The sequence below is a fragment of the Sceloporus occidentalis genome, unplaced genomic scaffold (genome assembly GCF_023333645.1).
Source record: "Sceloporus occidentalis isolate IW3139 unplaced genomic scaffold, rSceOcc1.0.p SCAF_46, whole genome shotgun sequence".
NCBI lineage: Eukaryota > Metazoa > Chordata > Lepidosauria > Squamata > Phrynosomatidae > Sceloporus > Sceloporus occidentalis.
Window position 1 is genome coordinate 1,687,256 of NW_028317026.1, and position 14,049 is coordinate 1,701,304.

The following is a 14,049-nucleotide window of genomic DNA, read 5'->3' on the forward strand; positions in this document are numbered from 1 at the left end:
TCATTATAAATGTACTACTTTTATGACTTTTCCCAATAAATATACATATTCCTTAAAACCACAGTAAAATAGCAAAAGGCTAAAAAAGTTTAGTGGGAGTTCAAATGTCAGGATGGACAACTGAAAAAGCAGGACGTTATTGGGCCTACCATATACCAAAAATATTTCCCTCAGTGGTGCTGGAAAGAGAGGACAGAGAGTTTAAGGGTCCTATTTCTATCTACGTTGTCTAGTCTGGCCTGCCTGTTTGTTTTTGGGAAACATGAACCAGAGCTTGAAACAGTAACATATCTTTCCGAACATTTGATTGGCACATTGGCACAGGGAACACTGCGTGCAGCAAGGAACTTAGCACATCTTGTGATTTGGTTCCAATAGTTGTGCCGAACTCTGGCCTTATTCTGGCTTGGTTCCTTCTGTATCCCATGAGAACGGTTGCATATCCTAGAAAAGTAATAGGAAAAAGTGTGTCCATTCTAAAATCTAATTTCAGAGAAAGAGTAAAAGAGTTTAAGGACCCTGTCCAAAACTACCTTTGCCTTTTCGTACCAGATATTTAACTATATATATATATATATATATATATCCCTAAAGATAAAATGGAACATACATGATAAGAGTAAAGCCAGGAAGCCTTACATATACAACATATAGAGCTTTAGCCTAAACATAACCTTACTCAAAACCTTAACTAAAACAAAAAATAAGGGAATTTTAATATCATAGCTTGCATATCACCTTTAATCTGTAACCAGTCTTGATTGTAATGAAATTAACTTCAGCTGTGCACCATTATGCGTTATCATGATAATAACTAAGATCCAGATCTCCTGAGGCATTGATTAGGGGACAGCAGAACATGGAAGAAAACTAATCACGTGTCTCTTCATATTCTATGCTATGCATTTTTCCAGGGGGACGTTATCCATCGATCATTAAAATAATAAACACTAGCCGTTGACTTTCTTCACTTAGCCTTGCTCAGTAGTTTCTATTAGCATCAATCCTTTGTAGGAAATGATGTTAATATTTGACAACTTGAAGTCATCTCCATAGGTCTCCGGAGAAATAGTTACATCAGATTTCCAATAATAGCAAACATATGTTTGAAAACTTTGGCATGTTCATGTCCTGTGGATAATATGCATCTTTCTTGGGTTAAAATAAAAGAATTTCTTTCTTTGGAATTATACCCTTCCCTTTAAATGTAAACATTTTGTGAGTAAGAGGGTTTCTCATAAAGATTTTTTCTCATAAACAATATATCTGAGCTTGAGATAAGTACTTGAAATCAATGAACTATACATAATTGATATCAGCAAGACAGGGGACATTATCAAGAGGATTAAAGGAATATTAAACGTTTTCTTTCCAAGTTTATTTCTCAGGGATATAGTATATTTATGGCTGTTTGCAATGACAAACTAATGCTAATGTTCCTCAAATGTCCTGGCTCCATGACCTCACCAGACTTGGGTCCAGCTCTTGTATTCCAACTCCAAATCATTGGAATGTCACCCACAGGAATGCATCAGGATTAGAGAAGGAAAACAAGAGCACACAGTTATACTGGCAGTAAAACATCTGGCTTCCATACAGTCATTCAAGTAAACATTGATGGAAGCTCAATGTATACCGCGTAATAATCTTGTGGTTTTTCTTCTAATTTTTAGTGTACGGACACTCGTCTTATGTGCATCAATTACATAGTTCTCCAGAGTCAGACATTTTTAATTGAAAAGAATCTTAACGCCTGACAATATTTTGTAACAGTACTGTGCAATCAAGTCAGATGTCTGATTCATTGTTCATGGAGATTGGTTGCCAGCATTTCAAAATCTATTTAATTGCATTAAATGATAAGGTTCTTAACTTATCATATACTTTTTTTGTTACAGAAATCCACCAAACAATTGAATGTACCATACATTTTTTTTTTTTAAAGAAATATTGACCTTTTACTTTTAAATACCGTATTGGCTCGAATATAGGCCGCACTTCCCCCCCCCACTTTAAGTCTTTAAAGTGGGGGTGCGGCCTATATTTGGGTTCTAGTTCCGGGCGCCGGGCAGGCAGCAGGGTTAGGATACAGATCCACCGCAGCGATGCAGGGGACCTGTATCCTACTCTCGGATGTGGCCAGACAGCCTCCCCTGCCGGTACTTTCCACGGGGGGAGTCCCGGCAAGGGAGATTTTTAAAGCACATCTTGCAGACGTGCCGGCAGCGGAGGTTGTTTCTGCTCGCATCGCCACTGCCAGTGAATGTCTGCGCGAACAATCTTCCTTGCCGGTACTTCCCACGGCGGAAGTGCCGGCACCGGAAGTTGAATAGGTGTTATGTGTAGATGTCCCTCGCCCGGGGGGACAGAGTGGCAGCATATCTCGGGGGGGGGGAAGAGTGGCAGCATATCTCGGGGGGGTAGAGTGGCAGCATATCTCGGGGGGGGTAGAGTGGCAGCATTTCTTGGGGGGTAGAGTGGCAGCATATCTCGGGGGGGGTAGAGTGGCAGCATATCTCTATGGGGGATAGAGTAGCAGCATATCTCGGGGGGTAGAGTGGCAGCATATCTCGGGGGGTAGAGTGTCAGCATATCTCGGGGGGGTAGAGTGACAGCATATCTCGGGGGGGATAGAGTGGCAGCATATCTCGGGGGGATAGAGTGGCAGCATATCTCGGGGGTACATCTTCGTGGCAGCATATCTCGGGGGGGGAAGAAACTTTTTTCATTAAAAAAGCACCTTACTTTTAGGGTGCGGCCTATATTCGGGTGCGGCCTATATCCGAGCCAATACGGTACATCTAGTTTATTTTAGGAAGGTAAGGTTAAATATACATACATATGTACATGTACATATAGACAAACATAATAATCATATAATATATTTTCAAATTTAAAAATGCAGCATTAGAAACATAGTTCCTTATACTCTTTAATACCCATTCTCTGTCCAGAAAAAGCTTTAATCATGTAGAATTACGTTAATATTTGTCATGTGTCTAAAGTACACAGTACCATAGGAATTGAAAACACGCTTTTAAATGTGATATTACATTTAGTGTTGACACTGATGTCTTGACCACCAAACTGCTTACCTATTTCAGCTCTATGACCAGCTTGATGGCAGTTTGAATGGAGACTCCCAATACTTGGCAGAATACCACTCAATTTGACAACAATACATTTTGTTAACTGGTGGGCTCCTGTTGACGTCATCAAGTTGTTACCTCTGTAATGCAACTAACCAAACTAAAACTTAATTGATGCTCGTGCCATTCCTTTCTGATTAAGAAAGGCAGATAGCAGTAACTAATGTGTCCCAAATATTCCTTACCACTCTCAAGACTTATTAATAATATATATATTTTTTACATTTAGGTAGTCGTGTCTGTTTGAAATCTTTTGTTGTGCTGGCACATCTGTTGGTGCAATTATTAAATTACATATTAATGTTCTAATTGTGGTCACATACACCCTGTTATGATGTAACTTTTACTCTGTTAGCTTCTATTTCCCTGTTACCATTTTGGAGTTCTAAAAGGTAAAGTTTCTTCTTCAAAGGGTGTGAACATAATGCACTGGTAATTGTACTGGTATAATTCATTTTGTGATCCGTATCCACAGTTGAATTAAAGAGGTGAATGAAGGTGAAGAGGAAAAGAGTAATGTAAGCCCTTCCTGTAGAGTGGGGCAATTTAGGACAAACGTACAATCATACGTGGCTCTGGGGACCTCAGACCATTGGAGAGGAGTTTATTCATCATACTGGAATAAAAGATAATTTTACCAATCGCAGGAAAGCTAACTTCCTCTGGTTAAATCCCCAAAGAATTGAACTTGTGAAAGAAGTTGTATTTCATTACACCAGCAAACCTACAGAAGAGATTAAATGAACTTGTCAGACTTCACAGTATCATTGTATTTAAATAAATGTTTCCATGCTATTGTAGCTAGAATTTTCCAATGGCCATATCACCCTTTCTTATGATTTTGTAACAAGTGAAAATATAAACCAATCTGCAAATGCTCAGTATGTACAGCCTTTGCACTCCATATTAGTAAAGACTAAGCCATATTTTCAGTATGCCATTTAAAGAAACAAAGAAGAGCATCTTGTCAAACTGCAAATTAATCTAATGGTACAAGAAGTTCAAGACGATCTTTCAACTGCAGCAATTTTATTTTATTAAAGTCAAAATAAAAATATGTTTTACAGTGCTTTTCTTTTTGTTTGTACAATGACAAATTGCTTATTACTAAACTAGATAGACATGATATGGCATACATATGGCATTATAACCACCAGTTTGGTTGGTAAGCAAATAAGTATCTATGGCAGGAAGGCAGGAAACACTGAATGAAGGTTAATTTAAATGTAATTTTTCTAAACAACATGGGAATATGTCTATAATCTACAGTATATATATATATATATATACATACATGTGTATATATATATATATATATATATATATATATATATATATGGTATGTACATACATACACGATTAACATAACATTAACACTGACAGGTGAAGTGAATAACATTGATAATCTTGTTATGAGCAACTTTAACAAGTGCCAAATTGTGATTGGTAAATGACTGGGTCAGAGCATCTCCAAAACTGGAGCTGTTGCGGGGTGTTCCTGGTCTGCAGCGGTTGGTACCCATGAAAAGTGGTCCAAGGAAGGAAAAGCAGTAAACCGGTGACAGGGTCATGGGGGATCAAGGCTCATTGATGCACATTGGGGACAAAGGCTGGTCTGTGTGGTCAAATCCAGCAGATGAGCTACTGTAGCTCAATTTGCTGAAATAGCTGGTTCTGTGAGAACACACAGTGCATCGCAGTTTGTTGCATATGGGGCTGCGTAGCCTCACAACGGTCAGGGTACCCATGCTGACCTCTGTCCACTGCTGAAAGTGCTTACCTGGAGAACACCTGACACCAGTATGCATCCATGGAGGCCCCAGCTCCACTCACTACCTTTATCCACTCTGCAAACCCAGTTTAGCCAGGCTCTTGAAAACTTAAACCAGACAAAAACACCCAGTGCCAGGTAGGTAGTGCCACACTTGACCCGGTGATCTTCAGGGCCTTTCCTTGCACTGGGAGCTTCTCAACATTAACCTGATTGTGAGGCTTCAAGGGGTTCATTTATTTAAATCCAGTAATTAAGTAATGTCTACACCCTTGCATGTAAGGGGTCAATATTATCGTTTGATAATAGAATAAAACAATATGATAATCCAGTAGGTTTTCTCAAGATTTGTCAGTTGAGTTTACTTAAAAAATTTCTTTATCCTTATTGTCAATAAACAGTTTTCACTTTTCAGTGTACTTGGTTAGCTTTCTTTTTCGCTGTTTTCTAGTTAACATTTCTGACATTTCTTGGAGTCATTGTAACTTTTGTGGTTTTTACATTATGTATCTGCCCTCCCCTTTTTCTCTTCATCATTGTTATGTATTTCAGCACATGCTTCCCATGAACCAACTTATCTTCTATGATATTTCCACACAATGGCTCATCTTATTTTATGAATCCCACAATTCTCCTGATATATGATAAAGACAATATTCATATACTTAATTACCTTTAAAAACCTCTACTACTTTTCTAAGCACCCTAACATCTTTACCCTACAGACTATATTGTATTCAGTTTCACCTAGGCCTAGTCTTGGATTTCTTTAATTATATATTACACACTTAAACCTTTCCTGTTACTAACCCTGGAATCATCAGCTCTACTTAAACTTTTTATCATACTTACCAACATTAGAAAAAGTTTCTTAGATATTATTCCCAAGTGATGTCACGTGCAACTCATCCCACAATGTGTGGCCCATGAAATGCTCTATCTCCTTCTGTATTGAACCACACACAGTGCCCAATTTCTGATAATTGGTGCATATTTCCAGGACAGCCAACAGCCAGGGCATAGGACTGTTGGCCATGACTGCCCGCTGTTGTGGTACAACAGATTCCACAAGGCTCAATCTCAACTGACTGAGCATGGTGGAAGGTGGCTTTATGTTACCCTGCTTTTTCTATGCTGGGTCATTTTTCTGTATTTCTGTCACATTTAGTTATTGTAGGGTATGGGTGGGAACCGATTATTTACTTTTGATTAGAAGTATGGTTTATATTTAAAATGATGAATTATTATGTATAAATTATTATTATCTGTTAAAAGATACATTTTGCAGGTATCAGGGTGAGCTTATCAAGAAAGCTATTAACATTTCCAGATTTGTGATAAAATGTATAACCACATTTCTTTAAATTAAACATAGTAATTGTGTCATTGCCAAAGAACTAAAGTGTACTAAATTCCTACAGTTCAGAGTTTATGGTGTGCTCTGGGCATAAGAAGATAAAGTGATTTTCCAAAGTTGTCAAGGCCTTAACCACAAAGGGCAATCCACTCCTGATTTGCATTGTTTTTCTTTTCTACAGTAAAATAAAACTAATATAAAAATGATTTCATTTGGAAGTATAGTTTTACTTGTTTATGAGGACAATGACTGCTTTACGAGAGCCTTTGGAGAGAAAGCCTTCAATGAAAGCATTTTTTCACTATGTCATGAGAAGGTCTTATGTTTCAATGTGAGGTATAGTACAGTACATCTAATCTGTGCATATCTTTTTCTATCAAAAATAGTTATTGGCCGACAGTTTTTTATTTTATGGGCCTATATTTGGTTTACTAAAATACCTAAAATATATTTTGTGAGGGTAATTACCATTGATAACATTTAGTAGTTGGATGAATCATGAATTTTGTCACTTAAAGGAAATGATGTTGGCATAAATTGGAGAAACAATAAATGGAGCCAGGAGAATAAAGCTAAAAAAATCAAAGGCCTAGTATAACGAATTTTGATACACAATTCCTCTCAAGCTAATGGAATTCCTATATTCTCAGCTCTCAAGTGCCAACCCAGTGACCCATAAAAACCAAATATGTCATATGATAGGAGGGAATAGCATTTCCAATGATAAGTCCAAGTGCAACTTAATTCCAGAAATATGGCAAATCATCTGGAATGAGAGCTTAAATGCTTAATAGTCTTCTGCTTTGCAATGAGGATTAGCATAATAGGAAAATGAAATGATTGCTGAGCTTCAGTGGTCTGTCATTAGTAGGGTCAACCTTCCAATTGTGCTTTACACATCTGTTTTTTCCATAAAATGCTTCTTGTCAAATGCTACTGGGAGCTCAGATTTCAGGCAGATCACCTCAATACCACAATAAAGCCTTCCAGAAAAAACATATCCCATGTTTGTACATTGAATAGCCTTTTCTAGCTCTACTAAATAAATCAAAAGTCCTGTTTATTTAGACTATGTTTTTTAATAAAAAAAGGTTGGGTATAGAAGAAATCAATATGGTTTGCAAACTGATTTGGAAATGTGAATAGAAATGTATTCACGTTGGTCACTTAGATCTGACTCATCCGTGACCTTGCTGCCTACAACACGGGACCTACTTCCAGGGCCTTATCCATTCTCATCTGCTCCAAGATATGACATATTCTGGTGCTCCAACTCAGAAGGCCTTGTGGCCCCAAGAAGTATGTACTATTGTGGCTATGCTGCCAGGCTCATTAACTTGAGTTTTGTTAAAATACTTGGCTGTATGTTCAAGTAATTCTGTATAAAAGCCAAGACTATTTATTTGATTTAAATGACATTTGAAATTTAACCAAATGAATGGATATTTCGTCAATTAAAAACAGAAATTTTTGAACAAGATTCCAATTTGTATTGTTATTATCACACTTGTATTTTGCAGATGTATATCAAGATGATGACTCTCAATGAGATGGTTATGCCCTGAAATTCTGTATAGGTCACTCCCTTTAATCATAATTGTACTCATTAAACTGCTAGTATTGTTTAATCAATTATACCCTTGAGGTTATAACGCCAAATGAAGAGTCTCCTCATTTCCGTTCCATCTCTAAACATCCTTTAAAAATATTTTTTTTGCAGAAATATTGTTTAACCAGAACAGATGTAATCAGATGTTGACACTCATTAATTATTCTATTAAGTTTCTATGGAAAGAAGAAACAGATGGACGTTTTAAGAAACTTGCTCCCAGAAAAGAAAACTTAAGAGAAAGAGAAAACTTAATATACTAGTGAATTCAACAACATTGATGGAATTATCATCAAAAAATAGATAAAATACCTAGAGATTTAAAATGTTGGTTCTTGACCAAACCGCGTGTAATAAAAACAAGTCATTATGTGTGGATTGGCTCAGAAACAAAGTGCTTGTATCTTCTAAGTCTATTGACCACTTGTGTATAAAATTTGATGATTGTAAATCAAAAATTGGTATCGAAAGAGATCAATTTGCGTTGGCATACTGGCAACATTGTTTATTGACACAGGTTTAGCACCGATGACTGTTCTTTGTGCACATTATACACACCAGCATATCAGATACCGTTGATAGCTTATTGACCCTAGAGTGTCAGATGTGGATGGTAGATAAATGGAACAACCTCCTAGCAGAAATGGTAGAGGCTTATATGGTGAATACAAGTTACTGTTACCAGTGATTAAGTGGTTAATTTGCTTTTTAACCCAATTATGCATGTCAGTTGCATATGCTTGGATGAAAAGGAACATACTTGCTGTCTACATAATTAAAGAATGTTCATCTATAGTTGGCAATCAGAATTGAATTCAGGGTTACAATTCTTTCAACTCTCCACTTAGTATACCATATGAACCAGAGTGGTTTACTAGTGGTTTTACCTACCCTCTCTTTACTCAATGCATAGTAGGATAGGGTAGAGTAATATGAACATGCATTGGGACTGCTTAGTGGAACAACCTTGTGAAGAAATATAATTTACCTTTATTTTATTTCCAATACTATGAGTGTTAAGATAGGTTTAGAATAACCAAACAGTAGCAAGTTATGATGAGGTTGGAGATGTCCCATCTACATACCCAATCAATTATTCCCTATGTCTTTCCTAAATAATTTCATAGTCAGGTGAGGTCCAGTCCTATGTACACACTTACTGTGTGAGCCAAGAAAATTGACATTTTATTCACTAAAGTGGAAGTAATTAAACAATACATCCTAGCATATTTTGGGAGTTAGGGGGTTATATACATTTGGAATCTAAAGGTTTGCTCATCTTTAACCTTGAATAACAAAATCAAAAGGTTTACATAATGCCAAAATTATGCTGAATATGCTGGAAATTTGGGTGGCAGAGAGGCTCTCACTGAGCAGATGGACAAGTCTCCTGCCATTGGTGTGAATTGCTAGCTTCAGAACATTGTGAAAAAAAACCCCAAAACTTTGTTTTTAAGTATTCTATTACTGTATAAATAATATCTTATATCTTTACTCAGTAGCATCTGGAGAGGTTTCAATACTTTAATGATCAAAGTATCAAAGGATTGCAGAGGAAATCATCCCACGTGAGATTTAAGTGAATACCATCAGAGCTTTTAAGCATGATTCAACAGCAAAGCAATGCATACTCTAGCCATGAAGTCACCATTTAATTTAGAATTGCTTGACCAACATTGTGAGCTTTTTTATTCATATGTCCACCTCTATTCAAATTTCATTGCAACTGGTGCAAAGAAATCAAGCTTTTAAATTGATAAACTTTACTAAGATAACCATATAGCCATTGAAAGCCATAATTGGATAATAAAAGAAGGCACATTTCCAATGATATTGATTACAAAAAAATCACCTACTAGCATACATAAATGAAAGAGCTATTTCTTTTCTTGCAAATACTGTCAATGCTTAAACTAAATGCTATAGCTGTATATTTGGATTTACTTTCTGTCTATGAACACCCATATGTGTCTGTGTCTTGAGGCTTCCATGTGCCCTTTAAAGAGCATGGAAGAGAAAGGTAACCTTGAGAGATGTCTCACTAACTTAGCATTAGTGTTCAGCTTTTCAGTGGGATTGGGTCCAGAATTCTACAGTTTAGTTAATCCGATCAATTTTGTTTAAGAAAAATAAAAAGTACACATCACTTTGCTATTGTTGATTTCATGATTCCATTTGTGGTATGTCACCATCCATGCCACAATCATAATTTTAGCCCAATGTACACTACTCACCTGACTCATCCACCATTGAAGACTGGGTGATGGGCTACAATGGAGATTATGTTTTTAAGATATAGGATTTTTTTGTAACCTTGTAGATGACATTTCATGGATTTGATAAAGATGTTTTAGAATGTCAAACACTAGAGGACATATATCCTTGGATCTATGAAGCTTCTCTGAAGCCTTGTATTGTTACACTGTGACCTGTTCACCTGGAGATAATATTATATTATATTATATTATAATATTAATATTTGTTTTTAAGATTTTCATAGGTGAAGTATAGAACCTTTTCACATAAAATATGCTAAAAATCATTTGGCTTTAATAAATCTATACTTCATATGCTAAGAATTATCATTAGTCTAATCACCAGCACAACTTGGCTTTCATAAAATCATTTATTGATTTAAAGAAAATAAATCATAGTTTGGCAGTAATGTAATTTCTAGCTCTGAGCTGTTTGTATTCTTTTAACATGGGATTTATACACAAAGATCAGTGTCTTACATAGTTTACTTTGGAAAGTTTTTTCATAGCAAGTTCCACTACCCAGCCTTCTTTAAAATAAGGTATTTCCTGTATTTTGCAATTATAAGTAATTTCACTTTTCCTATTTCCTTTTTGAATCATGCCAATTAATAAGAAAAATACATTGTCAATATTTTACCAGGTTATAATTGGGGCGCATTAGTGGGTAGAATACCAATACTGTATTAATATTTATAGACCTTAATTGCTTAAAGAAAACACTGTTCTAGTTCCTAGGCATTTCAATTTTGCTACATGAATACCTCTATTTTACTAGTTATTCAGAGAGAGAGACCACATACCATTTAATGTTCGCTTATGTTGATCGGACAACATGAGTTTCATGTTGAAATGTTTTGGTTGTGGGAGCAGTTAGTCCTTTAATTATTGCTTCCTTTCACATTTAAAACTTTCAGTATTAAATGGTAGGATAGTTTAAAAAAATTAGAGTAAATAATAGACAGAAATCTAATAGAAATCTAATAACCGGATTGGATAATTAGACATGATTCAAAATAATGGCCATAGTTACATTATTACAGTAAGACTGTTTATAATAAAAACAGAAGAGTAACTAGGGGCAATCGAGAAGGAATTTATCCTGGTAAAAAATATTCATTGTGTCTCAAATATCCTAAAGTCTCCTGTTTTCGGTTGCTAGAAAATAGCATATACATGATTGTGTTGTAGCTGGCATGTGTTCTTCATTGATGTCTACCTCGACCAGGCTTGCTGTCCCCTGACTGGTTAATCAATGTAGGGGGTGCTGGAATCGCAGTCACAACTGGATATTCATGTCTCCTTAAGTAGTTCAATTCCGTTACAGCCATTTATTAAATCGGTGTCAAGGAAGACCTTTAACAGTTAGGAGAAACAAAAAGTGACCTTATGATTACATGGATTAGGTACCTTGAAGACTTCAGTGGGTTCTTTCAGGGAGATCTGACCCTCCCTTGGTTTTGGCTTGGGAGGGAGAACACATATGCCCTTGTGGGGGTGTGCGGTCCCAGAAGATGAAAACTGGGGACTCTGTTGTCACTGTGGTGGTGCACCTCTAGAAGCAGATTAGGAAGCTGCTTAGGGCCCTATTTACCTCTGGGCCTTTATCATGCTTTCAAGGGAATAAAACAATAGATGGTATAAATATGACAAGTACATAAAATAGACAGTGTATGTGTATTGCATTCCATAATGTGTGTATTTAGAGTACATATCATGGGTTAAGAGATGGATTCTCTATTTTTTGTTACATTATAAAGCTAGTTCCTCAGTGTTGTATTTTGGCTGAGCACTGCTCTAAGCATGACCTAGGGCAGTGGCCGAGGTGAACCCCACAAAGTTTACCTCCGCGGCTGCCATCCTATATGTTGAGAACCATGATATTGTCCTGGTGTCCTGCATTTTAAGAATGCACAGAGCTGAGTACGTTTGCTATGGAGGCTGCGCCAACTAGACACACTCCTCCATAGAGTATATGGGCCATTACAAGGGAGATCCAACAAGGCAATCTTCTCCAGTTATGTGGCAAAGGGGATCCCACCTTCTCTGGAACTTCTGCCTTAGGACTAGGCCTGATTGGCAGATTACTTCACTGTCCCCATTCTAGTTTTTCTTTTTGTTAGAATGATATACTTTTAAGCTTTCATTTTAAAAACTAATTCATTTTCAAACAGTTGCTATATATTATATTATTATTAAGATTGTATAATGAAACATGCAATTTGATGATAATATGCTCATATTTAGAACGTTAAATGTGTATGTTTTCTACTACTACCTAATATCTACATTGGACAATTGTGATATAATTCTGGACTTTTGCCTGTATTGTGTGATCAAGCTAAGGAGTAGAATGTACTAATGAAGTAAATTATAAATGGATGGATTCACTAGCTATAACTAACATTAGGCTTAATAAGGAGCTATGTGTCAAACTCCCCAGTGCCGAAATACCACATTCATTGGATACAATATGCTACAAGCAGAATGACGAATAGGCCCTGGTGTTTTCATAATTTGTCACCACATATCTGAAAAATAATGTGTTCATTAAAATGAGTCCATTTGTACTCAAGTGCGACATGTGAAAATAACAGAATAGACAGTAAAACAATAATAATGTGGCAGATGAGGTTCAACACAGATAAATGTAAGGTTATGCACATGGGGAAGAAAAATCCAGGCTGGGAATATGTATTAAATGGGAAAACACTGGGGACGACTGACATGGAAAAGGACTTAGGAGTTTTAGTTAACAGTAAATTTACCTGTAGCGACCAGTGTCAGGCAGCTGCTGCTAAGGCAAATAAAATCATGGGGTGCATCAAAAGGGGCATAGATGCCCACGACAAGGAAATAATTCTACCCCTGTACAAGTCACTAGTCAGACCACACATGGAATACTGTGTACAGTACTGGGCACCAGTGTACAAGAAAGATATAGTGGAGCTGGAGAGGGTTCAAAGACGGGCAACCAGAGTAATAAGGGGAATGGGAGGACTACAGTACCCAGAAAGATTATCAGAATTGGGGTTATTTAGTTTGGAAAAAAGACGGCTTAGGGGGGACTTAATAACTATGTATAAATATATAAGGGGACAGTACAGAGATCACTCCCAGGACCTATTTATACCCAGGACTGTATCTATAACAAGGGGACATCCTCTACGGCTGGAGGAAAGAAGGTTTCTACACCAGCACAGACGGGGGTTCTTTACAGTAAGAGCGGTGAGATTATGGAACTCTCTGCCAGAGGAAGTGGTGATGGTAAACTCAATAAAAGAGTTCAAAAGGAGCCTGGACGTGTTTCTTGAAAGCAATAATATTACAAGTTATGGATATTAGATTAATAGGGACAGAACGTTGATCCAGGGATTTATTCTGATTGCCATATTTGGAGTCGGGAAGGAATTTTCCCCCTGGTATGGGGCAATTGGCATCTGCTTCATAAGGGTTTTTTGCCTTCCTCTGGATCAACACAGTAGGGACACAATATGTATATAGGTTGAACTTGATGGACTTTGGTCTTTTTTCAACCTTATGAACTATGTTACTATGTTAATGTTTCCATAGAATGTAGCCACTCAAGAATGCTCCTTGCGATGTGTAGTGCTATGCAATTCACAAAGAGAGCGCAACTGACTATTGAGATAAAACAAAATGACAACTTATAGTGTAATATGTAAATTATATAACATATAAAAGCGATCAAGTTATATAATGTAAATAATAAAGTGGGCAGGCTTTTACGTTGTAGATTGTGAAGCATATTCTTAAGTGTGATAGCAGCTGTCTGAGTAACAGAATAATGTGGGGAGAAAATAATGTTTGAGGTGACCTTGAGGGGACAGAGAACAAATTTAAAAAAGAGATTGTATTTTTCATTTCGAGAACACAAGTTTGCTCAC